This window comes from Mobula hypostoma, chromosome 7 (assembly GCF_963921235.1).
Source record: "Mobula hypostoma chromosome 7, sMobHyp1.1, whole genome shotgun sequence".
Classification (NCBI taxonomy): Eukaryota; Metazoa; Chordata; class Chondrichthyes; order Myliobatiformes; family Myliobatidae; genus Mobula; species Mobula hypostoma.
This window is the reverse complement of record NC_086103.1, coordinates 172,139,122-172,157,054: the sequence shown is the minus strand read 5'-3', so window position 1 is coordinate 172,157,054 and position 17,933 is coordinate 172,139,122. Positions and strand designations below refer to the sequence as shown.

Sequence of the window (17,933 nt, the reverse complement as noted above, 5' to 3'; positions counted from 1 at the left end):
CCCTGCCAAACGGGTGAGATTGAGATGCAAGTCCACCCCAAACGCCCCCGTTTGTGTGGATGCTGCGTGATTTGTTACCGTTACAGATCAGTACCACGGAATAACAGACAGAGCACTGCACACTTTATAATTCTTAATTTGACTACAGGGTTAGTGGAGAAAAAGCAAAAAAGAGAAAAGGCCCATTTTAATGAAACAGTCTAATGTTGGAGCTCACGGTTTCCTCTTCGCCGATCCTCCTTCGGACCCGTTGGCCTTCGTCGGGTCATGGCTCCACACAGCGTCTTCTCTCTTCATCTCCCACCAAACGAAAGACCCAGATCACCCTGGTGTCAGGCACATGGCACAAAAACACCCCCCTCCCCAATCATTGGACGGCTCATATTCCAAAGCACCCGTTATCTCTAACCATAACCCAATCACTGCTTCTACAGAAAGACCATTACATTATCAGTGGAACCTTTCCCAGGGTGTTACATAAGTTTGTCACATGTCTACATATAGCTCATAACCTCTATCAAACCAACATCCTGGTAAGTGTCCTCTGCACCCTCTTTAAAGTTTCCACCTCCTTCCTGTAATGAAGTGACAAGAAATGCAACAAAGCTCAAAATACTATTGAAAGTGAGATATCATTTAAAGCAACAACTATATGGCATGGTAGCCTGCCAGAAGATGATGATATGGTGAAACTCCTAATATTCATGTTCCACTCTTAATTACTACAGCATGGAAGGAAGCCATTTTGTTTACATAGATCATGCCAACTCCTTACATACCTGCAGGAGGCATTTGGGATGAATGTGTGCAGAATAGATTAGCTTGCTGTCTGGTGTCGGGGGCATGGCTTACAAGGGGAGATTGAGTAGACTAAGATGTTATTCTGTGGAATGTAGGAGATTGAATGGTTACTTGACAGAGATATATAAGATCAAGAGGGGCATGGTAGCACAATGTGTTGCAGTACAGATGACCTGAGTTCAATTCCCACTGCTGTCCGTAAGGAGTTTGTATGTTCTCCTCGTGACTGTGTGTGTTTCCTCTGGGTGCTCCAGTTTCCTCCCAAAGTCCAAAGTCATACCAGTTGGTAGGTTAATTGGTCATTGCAAAAAAAAAAGTCTCATGATTAGGCTAGGATTAAATCGGGGATGTTCAAAAGGCCGGTAGGGCCTATTTTCTGCTGTATCTCAATAAATAAAATCAATCAATAAATGAGGGACAAAGACAGGGTGAAAGCTTTTATCCAGGGAAGAGATGCTAAAAACAAGATGGCAGAAGGGAGAGATTTGAAAAGGATATCAGTGGCAGCTTCTGCATGCACAGGGTGGTGAATATTTGTTTGTTTATTGAGGTACAGCCTGGAGTAGGCCCTTCTGGCTCTTCAAATTTAACCCTAGAATAAACACAGGACAATTTACAATGACCAACTAACCTACCAACTTGTAGGCCTTTGGTCTCTGGAGGAAATCGAAGCACTCAGAGGAAACCCGGAGAAGGTACAAACTCTTTACAGGCAAAGGCGGGAATCGGACCCGGTTCACTGGTACCGTAAAGAGTTGTGATAACCACTATGATACCATGGAATGAACCGCCAGAAATCGTGGTTGAAGCGCCCACAATGGCAATGTTTACAAGCCATCAAGAGAAGTACATAGATAGGAGAGGTTTAGAGGACTACGATGTTACGATACGCACCCGACTGTGTCAGCTTCCTGTGTTTGGACGTTCCGACTTTCCAGAATCTGGATAGCTGGCACAGCCCCTTTAAAGATTTAGCCCCACTCCGCTAACTGGCAACCATGATTTGGTGTCAGTATTTTAATATTTAAAGCGCACCTGAGCTGAGGCTCTGTGCTCAATCGTCAGTTCTACTTTGGATTCTTGTCTAGTGTCTAGTTTAGAACCCTGTCCTTGTTTCAGTCTCGTATCAAGTCTCGATTCTAGTCCCGTATACTCCAGCACTTGGGTCCCGAACATCCTCACCTGGCTTTCTTGTCACACATGACTCAAATGTGGAAAGATTGGACTAATTTTCTGGGCAACACAGTTAGTATAGATGAGCGAGCTGAAGGGCTTGTTTCCAACCTGATTTCGCTCGGAGTCTATGACTCTCTACCAATCCTACCAATCTCATATTTCAGATTTAATATCACCGGCATATGTCATGGAATTTGTTACTTAATGGCAGCATTACAGTGAAATACATGATAAATAAATATACAGTTACCTTTAGTGTGTATGTGTGTGTATGTATATATATATATATGTGTGTGTGTGTGTGTGTGTGTGTGTGTGTGTGTGTGTGTGTGTGTGTATATATATAATATAGATAAAATAAGTAGTGCAAAATAACGGAAATAAAAATAAACCAGTGAGATGGTGTTCATGGGTTCAATGTCCATTCAGAAATCGGTTGGCAGAGGAGAAGAATCTGTCCCTGAATCTTGTACCTTCCGACTTTTTTTCCTCATTCCTGATGGTAAAACTGTGAAGAGGGCATGTCTTGGTTGGCGGGGCACTTAATGATTGACGTCACCTTCCTAAGGCACCGCTCGTTCAAGGTGCCTTGGATACTACCGAGGATAGAGCTGATTAATTTTACAAGTTTCTGCAACTTATTTCAATCTTGCGCAGTAGCACCACCACCCCATACCAGATGGTGATGCACCCAGTCAGAATGCTCTCCACAGTATATTTGTAGAAGTTTTCAGGTGATTTAGTTGACAAACTTAATCTCCTCAAACTCCTAAAGAAACATAACTGCTTCTTGCCTTCTGTACAGCTGCATCAATATGTTGCATCTAGGTTAGGTCCGCAGAGATGTTGACCAGGAACTTGAAGTTGCTCACTCTCTCCGCTTTTGATTCTGCAAAGAAGATTAGTTTGTGTTTCCCCATCTTACCCCTTCCTGAAGTCCTGAAGTTTGGTCTTACTGACCACCACTCAACTGGCTGATATATCTCGCTCCTGTACACCTCTCATCAGCATCTGAGATTCTGCCAACAGTGGTTGTATCATCAACAAATTTATAGATGCTGTTTGAGCTTTGCCTCGCCACATAGTCATGGATGTAGAGAGAGTAGAGCAGAAGACGAAGCACACATCCCTGTGGTGCGCTGGTGTTGAATGTCAGCGAGGTGGAGATGTTATTTCCAACCCGCACAGATTGAGGTCTTCTGGTTAGGAAGTCTCCCAGCCTCCCAGACGGCCATATCTGAACCTGGTGTGTCGAGCTGCAGCTCCTAAGGGACAGCGTTAGGGAACTGGAGTTGCAGCTCGATGGCCTTACTCTAGTCAGGGAGAACAAGGAAGTGATAGAAAGGAGTTATACGTAGGTGGTCACACCAGGGCCACGGGAGACAGACAAGTGGGTAACAGTCTGGAGTGCGAAGGGGAAGAGTCAGGTACTAGAGAGTACCCCTGTGGCTGTCCCCCTGAACAATAAGTACTGCTGGGGGAGACAGCCTACCTGAGAGAAGCGACAGTGGCTGTGCCTCTGGCACAGAGTCTGACTCTGTGGCTCAGAAGGGTCGGGAAAGGAAGAAGATTGCAGCAGTGATAAGGGAACCCATAGTTAGGGGGGCAGACAGGTGATTCTGTGGACACAGGAAAGAAACTCAGTTGGTAGTTTGCCTTCTAGGTGCCAGGGTCCGGGATGTTTCAGATCGCGTGAAAGATACACTGCAGTGGGAGGGAGAACAGCCAGAGGTCATGGTACATATAGGTACCAATGATATAGGTAAGAAAAGGGAAGAGGTCCTGAAAAAAGACTACAGGGAGTTAGGAAGGAAGTTGAGAAGCAGGACCGCAAAGGTAGTAATCTCGGGATTACTGCCTGTGCCACGTGACAGTGAGTACAGGAATAGAATGAGGTGCAGGATAAATGCGTGGCTGAGGGTTTGGAGCAGGGGGCAGGGATTCAGATTTCTGGATCATTGGGATCTCTTTTGGGGCAGGTGTGAGCTGTACAAAAAGGACAGGTTGCACTTGAATCCCAGGGGGACCAATATCCTGGCGGGGAGGTTTGCTAAGGCTACTGGGGAGAGTTTAAACTAGAATTGTTGGAGGGTGAGAACCGAACTGAAGAGACAGAGGAAGAGGCAGTTGGCTCATAAATAGAGAAAGCTTGGAGACAGTGTGTGAGGGAGGATAGAAAGGCAATAAAGAATGGACGCGCTCAGACCTAAGGTTTGAGATGTGTCTATTTTAATGCAATGAGTATTGTGAACAAAGTGAGCTTAGAGTGTGGATCAGTACTTGGAGCTATGATGCAGTGGCCATTACAGAGACTTGGATGGCTCAGGGACAGGAATGGTTACTTCAAGTGCCAGGTTTTAGATGTTTCAGAAAGGACAGGGAGGGAGGCAAAAGAGGTGGGGGTGTGGCACTGTTGATCAGAGATAGTGTCACGGCTGCAGAAAAGGTGGAGGTCATGGAAGGATTGCCTACGGAGTCTCTGTGGGTGGAGATTAGGAACAGGAAGGGATCAATAACTACCGGGTGTTTTTTATAGGCCGCCAATAGTAACAGGGATATCGACGAGCAGATAGGGATACAGATCCTGGAAAGGTGTAATAATAATAAAGATGTCATGGTGGGAGATTTTAGTTTCCCAAATGTCGATTAGCATCTGCCTAGAGCAAGGGGTTTAGATGGGGTACAGTTTGTTAGGTGTGATCAGGAAGGTTTCTTGACACAATATGTAGATAAGCCTACAAGAGGAGAGACTGTACTTGATTTGGTATTGGGAAATGAACCTGGTGATGCACCATCAATAACTCCAAAAGACTGGAAGTAGACTAAATACTGAAAGGCTTTTATTAGCAGTAAAATGTGACCTCCATCATGCTGAGTATCTGCCCCTGGACTGAGAGGAGGAGCAATGGCGCAATTGCCTTTATTCAGGACATGTGGGAGGAGCCACAGGGGCAGTCAGCAGAGGGTGTGTCCAGACAGTTAACCCAGTTACAGTATATATATATGGTTTACCACATTCACCCCTCCTGTTTTTAAAAGAGTCCCGCGGTGTGAAATGACTGACAATATTTAAAACAAGTATATTTACAGGTCAAGTCTATCAGGCGGTTGAGTCCGTCGTTGTGATCTACGTAGTACCGGCGGTGATTGCATCAGCGACGGCGGTTGTGCTGGCTCTGGCCTGACTTGAGGTGTCAGCACGTTAGGCGTTGGTAATCCCTCGTGTGTGTGCGTCGCGCCCGGTATGGGACTGTCGTGTGGTGTCTGTGTAGGGCTTGGAGTAAACAGTGTCTCGTGGGTGTACATGCCGGTGGATACGGGGTTAATAGTCACCATGGAGTGTTCAGGGTAGGGGCCCGGTGCTCCTGCGGGCGCCAGGTCGCGGATGGAGACCGTGTCCTCCCGCCCATCAGGTAAAACCACATAGGCATACTAGGGGTTCACATGAAGTAAGTGAACCCTCTCGACCATCGGGGAGTATTTATTGCTCCTCGCATGTTTCCAGAGCAGCACTGGCCCAGGGGACGTCAGCCAAGTTGGTAGGGTGGTCCCAGTGGTCGACTTTCTGGGGAAAGAAAAGAGTCGCTCATGAGGGGTGGCGTTGGTGACCGTGCATAACAGGGAGCGGATAGAGTGGAGTGCTTTGGGAAGGACCTCCTGCCAGCGGGAGACCGGCAGTCCCTTTGACCTGGGGGCTAAGAGTGTGGCTTTCCACACCGTGCCATTCTCCTTCTCCACCTGTCCATTCCCCCGGGGATCATAGCTCGTGGTCCTACTAGTTGCAATACCCCTAGCCAGCAGGTATTGGCACAGCTCGTCACTCATAAACGAGGACCCTCTGTGACTGTGGATATAGCATGGGTATCCGAACAGAGTGAAGAGCTTGCGCAGGGCTTTTATAACTGACGTGCTAGTGGTGTCGGGGCAGGGGATGGCGAAGGGGAACCGCATATAGATGGTTGATCTGCGCGCTAGCACATGTTCCCCGGGTTAGGGCATCGGAGAGCTCATTGAGCTTCCCAGGCCTGTACATGATGTCATAGTTGAAGGTGGAGAGTTCGATTCTTCACCTCAGAATTTTATCATTTTTGATTTTGCCTCGCTGTTGGTTACTAAACATGAACGCGACTGAGCGCTGGTCAGTTAGCAGGTGAACTTTTTGCCGGTGAGATAGTGCCTCCAGTGCCTAATAGCTTCCACTATGGCCTGGGCCTCTTTCTCCACTGCGGAGTACCGAATTTCAGGGTCTTGAAGGGTACGGGAGAAGAACGCCACCGGTCTTCCCGCCTGGTTGAGGGTAGCAGCCAGTGTGAAGGTGGAGGTGTCACTCTCTACTTGGAAGGGAATGACCTCATCCACCGCATGCATTGCTGCTTTGGCAATGTCTCCTTTAATGCAGCTGAAGGCCACACAGGCCTTGGCTGAGAGGGGGAATGTGGTGGACTTGACCAGGGGGCGGGCCTTGTCTGCGTAGTTAGAGACCCATTGGGCGTAATATGAAAAGAAGCCCAGGCACCTTTTGGGGGCTCTGAGGGTGTTGGGAAGAGGGAGTTCCAACAAGGGGCGCATACTGTCAGGGCCAATGACTCCGTTCTCCATGACACACCCAAGAATATCAAGTCGGATGGTTCCGAACACACACTTGTCCTCGTTATAGGTGAGATTGAAAGCTTTGGCTGCTTGAAAAAATTTTTGGAGGTTGTTGTCACGATCCTGCTGGTCGTGACCGCAGATGGTGATGTTATCCAGGTATGGGAACGTAGCCTTCAGTTGGCACTGGTCCACCATCCGGTCCATTTCCTTCTGGAAGACAGATACACCATTCGTGACACCGAATGATGGTTTGGTATAGTCCACGACCATCCTGTTTTTCTCCCCGTTCCGAGCAACAACCACCTGGGCCCTCCAAGGACTTGTGCTTGCCTCAATGACCCCCTCCCTAAGCAGCCGCTGCACCTCCGATTTAATGAAGGCTCTGTCCCCCACGCTGTACCTCCTGCTTTTAGTTGCCACAGGTTTACAGTCGGGGGTCAGGTTGGCGAACAGCGGTGCGGAAGGGATCCTGAGGGTGGAGAGGCTGCAAGTGGTGTCGGTAGTGCGGCTGTTGGCATGGTGTTGGGTGGGATGTGCGGGTCGGTGTGTGTGCGTGGTCAGTAGCGGGGTATGTGACGTATTCCTACAAAACTGAGGATTTACGATAGTGATTGGTGGGAGGGGCCTTTCATACTCCATTGTCACGCTTTTCAGGTGGCTCTGGAAGTCGAGCCCCAACAGCACAGGGGCACACAGTTGAGGCATGACCAGTAACGTAAAGTCTCTATATTCTGTGCCCTGCATCATTAGCGTCGCTACACAACCCCCCCCCCCCGCCCGGGTGTCTGTTGTATGCGACCCGGAAGCCATGGCGACCCTCTGACTTACTGGCCATATCGCGAGTCTGCAATGCTGCACCGTGGCCGGGTGGATAAAACTCTCCGTGCTGCCAGTGTAAAACAGGCAGCTTGTCCTGCGTCCCTCCACCAGGATATCCATCATTGACCTTGCGAGCTGGTGGGGAGCGCTTCGGTCGAGGGTCACGGAAGCCAGGGTTGAGTCACTGTCTTGGTCTGGCGCAGTGGGGTGCCCCGTGAGCACCCGAGGGTTGTAGGCGGTGGGAGGTGACGCCGACCAAGATGGCCGCCCCCATGTCTTGCATATGGTGGCGGCGTGCAGGCAAGATGGCAGTAGGCAGGATGACGACCCCCATGCCTCGCACGCGGTGCTGCTCGATCCCGCTCGAGGTTTGGGCTTACAGGCCTTGATAAAGTGGCCCTTCTTTCCGCAGCTGGAGCAGGTAGTTTCTCAGGCCAGGCAGCGTTTCCGGGGGTGCTTCTTGAGTCTGCAGAAGCAGCACTTCACGGACTCACGACTGGCAACAGCCGTGGTCGATTCGCTGGCGGGTTGCGGGGTCTGTGGCGTCCACGAGGCCGTTGGGAGATCATGTACCTGGAGAGCATCAGAGTTGTGGAGAGTGGCCTCCAGCGTGTCGGCCAGCTCAATCACTGAACGTAAGGTAAGATCAGCTTGTTCCAGCAGCCGCTGGGGCACATACACTGACCTGGTCTCCGTGGCGAAGGTGTCTCTCACCAGGAGCTCCGCATGCTGTTGTGTCGTCAGTTCTCGGCAGCCGCAGGTCCACACAAGTGTCTGTAGGGCTCAGACAAACTCAGCGCTCAACTCCTCGGGCTGCTGCTGCCGTGTCGCTAAGCAATGCCGCGCGTAGACGGTGTTTACTGGCCGCAGGTATTGTCTTTTGAGTGCGCTCATCGTGCATCATAGCTCGGCTGGTCTCTGATCATCGAGTAGACCCGTGGACTGACCCTGGAGAGGAGAACTCTGCACTTCGCGGTGGACTCGGTCACTTCCATCTCCTCCAGGTATGATTCGAAGCAGGCCAGCCAGAGTTCGAAAGCGTTTCTGGCTTCAGGTGTTTGCGGGTCAAGGTCTAACTTGTCCAGTCTCAGAACGTGTTCCATGCTTTAAAATTACTGCTAATAAAATTGATGCACCATCAATAACTCCAAAAGACTGGAAGTAGACTAAATACTGAAAGGCGTTTATTAGCAGTAAAATGTGACCTCCACTATGCTGAGTATCTGCCCCTGGACAGAGAGGAGGAGCAAGGTGAAATCGCCTTTATTCAGGGTTCTGTGGGAGGAGCCACAGGGGCAGTCAGCAGAGGGGCGTGTCCAGACAGGTAACCCAGTTACGACATATATATATGGTTTACCACAGCCGGTCAGGTGTCAGATCTCTCAGTGGGAGAGCATTTTGGAGATAGTGATCATAATTCTATTGCCTTTATAATAGCATTGGAGAGAGATAGGATCAGACAAGTTAGAAAAGCGTTTAATTAGAGTAAGGGGAATTATGAGGCTATCAGGCAGGAACTTGAAAGCTTAAATTGGGAACGGATGCTCTTAAGAAAAGGTACGAAGAAATGTGGCAAATGTTCGGAGGATATTTGTGTGGACTTCTGCATAGGTACGTTCCAATGAGTCAGGGAAGTTATGGTAGGGTACAGGAATCGTGGTGTACGAAGGCTGTAGTAAATCTAGCCAAGAAGAAAAGAAAAGCTCATGAAAAGTTCAGAGAGCTAGGTAATGTTAGAGATCTAGAAGATCAAAAGACTAACAAGAAGGAGCTTAGGAAGGAAATTCGGAGAGCCAGAAGGGGCCATGAGAAGGCCTTGTCGGGCAAGATTAAGGAACACCCCAAGGCATTCTACAAGTATGTGAAGAGCAAGAGGATAAGACATGAAGGAATAGTACCTTTCAAGTGTGACAGTGGGAAAGTGCGTATTGCACCGGAGGAAATAGCAGAGGTATTTAATGAATACTTTACTTCGGTATTCACTATGGAAAAGGATCTTGGTGATTGTAGTGATGACTTGCAGCGGACTGAAAAGCTTGAGCATGTAGATATTAAGAAAGAGGATGTGATGGAGCTTCTGGAAAGCATCAAGTTGGATAAATCGCTGGGACCGGCTGAGATGTACCCCAGGCTACTGTGGGAGGTGAGAGAGGGGATTGCTGAGACTCTGATGATGATATTTGCATCATCAATGGGAACGGGAGAGGTTCCAGAGGATTGGAGGGTTGCTGATGTTGTTCCCTTAGTCAAGAAAGGGAGTAGAGATAGCCCAGGAAATTATGAGTCTTACTTCAGTGGTTGGTAAGTTGATGGAGAAAATCCTGAGAGGCAGGATTTATGAACATTTGGAGAGACATAATATGATTAGGAATAGTTAGCATGGGTTTGTCAAGGGCAGATCGTGCCTTACGAGCCTGATTGAACTTTTTGAGGATGTGACTAAACACATTGATGAAGGAAGAGTAGTAGATGTAGTGTTTGTGGATTTCAGAAAGGCATTTGATAAGGTATCCTATGCAAGGCTTATTGAGAAAGTAAGGAGGCATGGGTTCCAAGGGGACATTGTTTTGTGGATCCAGAAATGGCTTCCCACAGAAGGCAAAGAGTGGTTGTAAACGGGTCATATTCTGCATGAAGGTAGGTGACCAGTGGTGTGCCTCAGGGATCTGTTCTGGGACCCTTACTCTTTCTGATTTTTATAAATGACCTGGATGAGGATGTTGAGGGATGGGTTAGTAAGTTTGCTGATGACACAAAGGTTTGGGATGTTGTGGATAGTGTGGAGGGCTGTCTGAGGTTACAGTGGGACATTGATAGGATGCAAAACTGGGCTGAGAAGTGGTAGATGGAGTTCAACCCAGTTAAGTGTGAGGTGGTTCATTTTGGTAGGTCGAATATGATGGCAGAATATAGTATTAATGGTAAGACTCTTGGCAGTGTGGAGGATCAGAGGGATCTTGGGGTCCGAGTCCATAGGATGCTCAAAGCAGCTGCGCAGGTTGACTCTGTGGTTAAGAAGGCATACAGTGTATTGGCCTTCATCAATCATGGAATTGAATTTAGGAGCTGAGAAGTAATGTTGCTGCTACATAGGGATCTGGTCAGACCCCATTTGGAGTATTGTGCTCAGTTCTGGTCACCTCACTGCAGAGGAGATTTACAAGGATGTTGCCTGGATTGGGGAGCATGCCTTATGAAAACAGGTTGAGTGAACTCGGCCTTTTCTTCTTGGAGTGATGGGGGATGAGAGGTGACCTGACAGAGGTGTATAAGATGATGTGAGGTATTGATCGTGTGGACAGTCAGAGGCTTTTTCCCAGGGCTGAAATGGCTGCCACAAGAGGACACAGTTTTAAGGTGCTGGGAAGTAGGTACAGAGGAGATGTCAGGGGTAAGTTTTTTACTCAGAGAGTGGTGAATGTGTGGAATGGGCTGCCGGCAATGGTGGTGAAGGCAGATACCGTAGGGTCTTTTAAGAGACTTTTTGATAGGTACATGGAGCTTGGAAAAATAGAGGTCTAAGGTAACCCTAGTAATTTCTCAGGTAGGGACATGTTCGACACAACCTTGTGGGCCGAAGGGCCTGTATTGTTCTGTAAGTTTTCTATCCGAGGATCCAGAGGCCCAGGTTCTGTAGTTTTTCGATCAGGACAGTATGAATGATGGCGTAAGTGCTGAACTCTGGTCAATAAACATCATCCTGACATAGGAATTTGCATTTTCCAGGTGATCCAAGGCCAAGTAAACTGCCATTGAAATCGCGTCTGTTATAGATTTATTGTGATGATAGGCAAATTGCAGTGGCTCCGGATCCTTCCTGAGACAGGTGTGGATTCCAGTCATAACCGATCTCACATAGCTTTTCATCACCGTAGATGTGAGTGGTACAGGACGATAGTCGTTGAAACAGCTCGCACCGCTTTTCTTCAGCACTGGTATAATTGTTGCCCTTTTGAAACAGATGGGAACTTCCGACTGCAGCAAAGAGAGATTGAAAAGTCTTTGAGCACTCCCGCCAGCAGGTTGGCGCAGGCTTTCTGATCCTTGCCAGGTACTCCATCAGGTCTAATGCCTTGGGAGGGTACACCCTCTTGAAAGACAGCCTGACGACAGCCTCCGAGACTGAGATCCCGGGATCATCGGATGCTGCGGTGATCCTCACGGTTGTGGTTTTATTCTCCCTTTCAAAGCGAGCATAGAAGGTTTTAAGCTCGTCTGGTAGTGAAGTATCGCTGCCATTCCTGACGTTGCGTTTCGCTTTGTAGGAAGTGATGTCCTGCAAACTCTGCCAGAGTTGTCATGTATCTAATGCCCCCCTCCAACTTCTTGGCTCTTGAAATAGCCCTCCGGATTCATACCTGGTTTTCCTGTATAGACCCGGGTCGCCAAACTTAAATGCCACAGATCCAGCCCACAGCAGACTCCGAACCTCTTGGTTCATCCACGGTTTTTGGTTTGGGAATGTGCAGCAAGTTTTCGTAGGCACCCACTCATCCGCACAGGTTTTAATGAAGTCGGCGACAACCGTGGCAAACTCATCCAGATTCAAAGATGAATCCCTGATTACAGTCCAGTCCTCCACCGACTCAAAGCAGTCCTGTAAGCACCCCTGTGCCTTCCTGATTCATACCTTCTTGGTCCTCATTACTAGTGCTGCGGTCTTCAGTCTCTGCCTATACTCAGGGCGCAGAAGTTCTTCCCTTTTCCTTTCTTCCATGGTCTTCTGTCTCTTTCACCAATCAACTTCCCCGCTCTTTACTTCATTCCTCCCCCTCCAGCTTTTACCTATCACGTGGTGTCAACACCCCAGCCCACCTTTTAAATCTACCCATTTGCTTTTTTTCTCTCCGGTCACGCCGAAGGGTTTCGGCCCAAGACGGCGACTGTACTTTTCTTTTCCCCCATAGATGCTGCCCGGGCCCGCCGAGTTCCTTCGGCGTTTTGTGTGTGTTGCTCGGATTTCCAGCATCTGCAGATTTTCTCTTGTTTGTGATTTGAGAAGTACAGCCAGGGGTTCGGACTTTCCGAAGAGTGGGCGTGGAATATAGCACGGTAGGCACCCTTGAATTTAGTGTAGCAGCGGACCGGTGTGTTAGTTACTCTGGTACTACAGGTGATCTGTGGATAATATTTATTTTGTGACTTTATCAGGCTGGCCTGGTTAAAATCTCCTAAAATGATGGGGACGGTATCAGGACGTACTGTTTCATACCTGTTGATTATATCGCTCAGTTCGTCTCGAGCCTGTTTGACATTAGCCTAAGGTGGAATATACAGTGCTACATCACAATTCTAGTCTTTATCAGTTTCTATTTATTTATTTATTTATTTATTTATTTATTCATTCATTCATTCATTCATTCATTCATTCATTCATTCATTCATTCATTCATTCAGCGATACCACACTGTAACATGCCCTTCCGAACCAATAAGCTTAGTTACAGCCAGGTGACCAGCCAGGGACGTGGGAGGAAACTGGAACACCTGGGGGAAACTCACGTGGTCACGGGGAGGACGTACAATCTCTTCACAGGTAAAGGCAGGAATTGAACCTGGATCCCTGACGCTGTATTAATGTTACGCTAACAGTTAGGGGTTCCCAATTTGGGGTCCACGGACCTTTCGGTTAATGGTAAGTCTCCGTGGCAAAAAAAAAGCAGGTTGGGAACCACTAACTACTACACTACCATGCCATTTTCGTTTCCATCAGAACCTCCTGGACGAGGGGAGTTTCTAAGAATTTAGACCAATGGGAGTTGAGGCTTCAGATTGAAGCAGTCTGGACAGAGGGAACGTTATCTGACCAGTTGGACCTCTCCCCACTTTTCGGTTTCACCTATCACCTTGTGTTTCTCTCCCCCCTCTCGCCCAACTTTTAACCCCACTCCCCATCTTTTTTTCTCTAGTCCTGCTGAAGGGTGTCGGCTCGAAACGTCGACTGTACTCTTTTCCATAGAGCCAGTCTGGCTTGCTGAGTTCCTCCAGCATTTTGTGCGTGTTGCTTGGACCTGGAGACCAGAGGTTTTGGGATGGCAGTCTAATGAGTGACAAGTTATGAGAAGTTCAATGGGCGTTGAGGCCAATGGGAACAGTGATTTCAAACCAAAAGACCAAAATAGGATCCAACCTATCTGTTGGCAGAGTAAAGGGGAGCATGCTGTGATACTGTTTTCAGCAGATTGCGGATTTGGTTTCAGAGCTGAAGAAAGCGACGGAGTGATTGGAGCAAGGATGAAACCAGAGCAAAAAGAACAGAAGGAAATAGCGAAGTGATGAAACAGGCTGTTGTAACATCTAAATAGCCACAAAAGGGTGTGTCTTTATGCGGTTTGAGCTAACTTAGAACGGAAGGGAGTGAATTTCAGTGTTGAGGTAAGAACTTCCTGTTGGAGAATGTATCATTACAAACTCACTTTGTGTGTCTCAGTTAGCGGGAAGCTTTTAAGACGATGGCAACAAACTTGACTGAAGGTATGTTTCCCTTGCGGTGTTGATGCATTTTAATATTATTTTTAAATGCTCTGCAATTTGAATTAAAGCAGGTCATTGTACGAGGCGAACTGTGCAGATTTTATCTTTGAGTAAAAAATGCTGACCTGAAATGTGCATGACAGGTTATCCAAAGTCCTTCCGATTATGATCTGAACATGTTTCACAAGGAAACCAAAGGCTTCCTTTTGAACGTCATTTCCTCACAGGTACAGGAAAAAGTGTACACACAGATCACGCAACCATACAGAGTATGCCCGCCAATTTAACACTTTACAGGTGAGTGCTCCAGGTTGCCTTACGCAACTAAAACTTTTTGCATCTGCTTTCACTGCGCGCGCCCCTCCCCCGCCACCTTCAAATTATTCCTTGAAAACTATCTTTTTGATCACCTACTTGTGTGGATAATAAAGCCCCCCCCCCCGTGTAGTGTTTTGGGGCATTTGTTCTGTGCAAGTGCAAGCTCCTTTCGTCACTTGCACGCCCTTGGCAAAATACAACCAAAAATTTAACCCTTGTTTTTTTTTATCAAAATGATTATTCTGGTTTGCATAACTGGCAGGCTTAATAAAAGTAAATTTATTTTATGTTTGTTTTTTTTTTGCAGCTGTCAATTAAAATAGCATCTGCTACAAATTGGATCTTCAATTAGTTATAGAATATATTGCAGGATAGAATGTGAATCTAATTAATATATTGTAAAAGTACGGTACTAAGGAACTCTGAATAGCTGCTGTCTTTCATTTATAAACAACATTTCTTTTGGTTTGGAAGTTTTTATGGGCAATTGCATGCTAAGCTCAACACTAGCACTGTGGGAACTGGTTCAGTTACAGTCTACTGGTTACTGAAGAAGAAGTGACACCAAGAGTTACTAGACGGCAAGCAACCAGCAGTCATATTAATGCAGCTGTATCGTGTAGCATTAAAATATTTTTGTTTTCTGTTTTATATTTGGCTTTATTGGTCACAGGCATGTTAAACCATACAGTGAAATGCGTTGTTTGTGTCGAATAAAGCCAGCGAGGGTTGCGCTGGGCGGTCCGCGTTTCTGGCGCCAACATAGAATGCCCACAATTCACTACCCCTTTCCTGTATGGGAGGAAACCGGAGCATCTGATGGAAACCCACGCGGTCACGGGCGAGAACGTAAAAACTCCTTGAAGCAATTGATCCCTGACAGGATCATCCCTGCCGCTACTGTATGGTGTTATATTATTGCATTGTCTTGAATATGGAATATAATGTCATAGCTGAAGATACTTATTTTTCCTTTTCCTGACATGGTAAGGAGAAAGATTTTTTTTTGGAGTAGTGTACTGAGGGTTAAACACTAACCCTCAACAGATACAGTCACTACTTCTTCCCAATTGTTTCAGTTTGCTGACGCACTCGGGCCCCTTCCTCCCGCCGCCAGTAAAGGTAAACTCCCCGCACTGTCATTCCATGAGCTTGCACGCTTTTACTACATCATGCGATCTGATCAGCCAGCCGTTACTTTTCGTTTAACGTTTGTGCCTCTGCTAGCGTCGTGGAGGCTGCAGGATTTGAAGGGTGATCACTGCAGAGAGCGGGAGAGGGAGAGAGACAGAAGCCAGCCCTTGTTTTAACACCTTCTGCAATAGCTCAAGTTGTCAGACAGCCGATCACGTGGACAGTCAGAGCCTTTTTCTCTGGGCGAAGAAGGCTAATATAGCCGGAATTAAAGTGATTTGAGGAAATAATAGGGAGAATGTCAGAGGTACGTTTTTTTTTGGACACCGTGGTGAGTGAGTGGAACGCACTACCGGGGATGGTACCGTACATTAGCGATATTTTAAAAACACAGTTTGAAAAATCGCGCGGCTGATAGAATTGGTTATGCAAGAGAGAAGGGTGAGATTGATCTTAGAGTAGTTTAAAAGGTCGGCACAACATCGTGGGCCGAAGGGCCTGCACCGTGCTGTGTTGTTATCCTGTGACTGTCGTAATTGCTGTTGTAATTGCTCATCTCTCGATCCCTATCTGGATAGGCACTGGATCCCGAACGCCACGGGACCTTCGCCAAATTACCCTCTCTGTCGCTGGGCTTGAGTAACTGGGGGGTGGGGGGTGGGGGGTGAGTTGCTCACGGAATGCGATGCTTTCCCAGGCTACGTAACCCTGCTTGAAGTCTAGGGGCAGCAAGCTGCAGTTTCCCGCCGCTGTTGACATTGGTTACAGTGCAATGAAGCAAGTTGAGTTTATGTGGTTGTGCGTGCATGGGTTGAAGTCACACCGCACTGTACAATGTTGAGTAGCAGGTGCGTTGGAGTTTAATCCGGTGCCACATTTGATCAACACCACCAGACAGGTGCGACCGTGTCTGGTGTGTCGCCTCCTCTGCGGAATTCTGATTTCAGCCAAAGCAAGGGGTTTTCGCAGCTGAGTAAAAAGTCTTTCCACTGAACAGAGGGGGAATAGCGAGAAAAACAAAGCAACGTGCTCTCACGTCTCGCAGCTGTGAGCTCGACTTCTATATTCTTGGTTCAGTGCAGTGTGGAAATTTAAAAAAAAACGACCAGTTATTTGTGCTTAGTACTGGCTTAGTCAGCAGCATTTTAATCTCTGAAAGGTAAGGCCACTGGTTCATTTTTAGCTCCAGAAAGCAGGCGAATCAATCCAATCCTGAGAAATTATGGCACAGTGGGAGTCAGATACCTGTATTTTAAAATTTATTAGACACTAAACCAAGGCTTCAGGAAGAAGAAACGTAAGTTACATGTATCAGTATCGCAATGGAATCAAGGCAATTACAGATACATGAGAAAGGGGTTTTCCCAGGTGGATACTGGCAGTGATGAAGGCAGAGCACAGGTGGCCGAGGTTTCTGGGAATAGTTCACAAGGCACGGGATAGATATGTCCCACAGAAGAAGTTGTTCTCAAATGGCAAGGCTAGACACGAGTGGCTGATAAGGTGCACTTAAAACCCAAGGAAAAGGCATACAAGGTAGCAAAAGTGAGTGGGAAGTTGGATGGTTGGGAAGCTCTCAAAATTTGAAAGAAGGCAACTAAAAAGGGAAAAGATGAAATATGAGAGCAAACTAGCAGATAATATACAGCAGAATACTAAATTTTTTTCAGTTATGTAAAAGTAAAAGGTGAGAGTTATTATTGGACCACAAGAAAATGATGTTGGTGAGGTAGTAATGGGAATGGCAGATGAACTTAATAAATACTTTGCTTCAGTCTTTACTGTGGAAGACTGGATGCCAGAGGTCTGTGAGTGTCAGGAAGCAGAAGTGAGTGCCATTGCTATTACAAAAGAAAGAGTGCCAGGCAAACTCAAAGGTCTTCAGGTGGGTAAGTCACCTGGACCAGATGGACTTCATCCCAGAGTCCTGAGAGATGTTGCTGAAGAGATAACGGGTGCATTGGTCATGATCTTTCAAGAATCACTCACTTCTGGCATGGTCCTGGAGGACTGCAAAATTGCAAATGTCACTCCACTCTTTAAGAAGGGAGGAAGGCAGAAGAAAGGAAATTATAGGCCAGTCAGTGTTTGTGAAAGTGTCGGAGTCTATTATTAAGTGTGATGTTTCGGGGTACTTGGAGAATAATGACAAAATAATTCAAAGTAAGCATGGTTTCTGCAAAGGGAAATCTTGCCTGACAGGTCTGTTGGAATTCTTTGGGGAAGTAACAAGCAGGGTGGACAAAGAAAAGGCAGTGGATATCATTTACTTAGATTTTCAGAAGGCATTTTGATAAGGTGCCTCACCTGAGGCAGCGTAAGAAGATAAAATCTTATGATGTTGCAGGAAATATACTGGCATATATTGAGGGATAGTGACAGGCAGAAGGCAGCGAGTGGGAATAAAAGGGGCCTTTTCTGATTGGCTGTCTGTGACTAATGATATTCCTCGGGTCAGTATTGGGACCACTACTTTTCATATTGGTTTTCGTTTTTAATTATTTATGGTGCAACCGTAACGAAAACCAATTTCCCCCGGGATCAAAAAAGTATGACTATGACTATATTGTTTGTAAATGATTTAGATAGCGGAATTGATAGCTCTGTGGCAAAGTTTGT

General features: G+C 47.0%; 1 protein-coding gene across 9 annotated transcripts in view; it reads left to right on the top strand.

The window, feature by feature from the left end:
• Window positions 1-17,933, top strand: part of p2ry8 (P2Y receptor family member 8) — a 102,016-nt gene that overhangs the window by 36,940 nt on the left and 47,143 nt on the right. The window contains exon 1 of one of the 9 annotated variants that reach the window (XM_063052948.1): window positions 13,812-13,862. The exons of 1 other annotated variant lie outside the window; for it this stretch is intronic. The gene's annotated coding sequence lies outside the window, so the exon portion shown is untranslated. Of the gene's footprint in view, window positions 1-13,811; window positions 13,863-14,120; window positions 14,160-15,041; window positions 15,167-15,280; window positions 15,303-15,366; window positions 15,622-16,295; window positions 16,474-17,933 lie in introns of those variants that run through there. 7 more of the 9 variants (XM_063052956.1, XM_063052949.1, XM_063052952.1 and 4 more) reach the window with 7 other exon arrangements.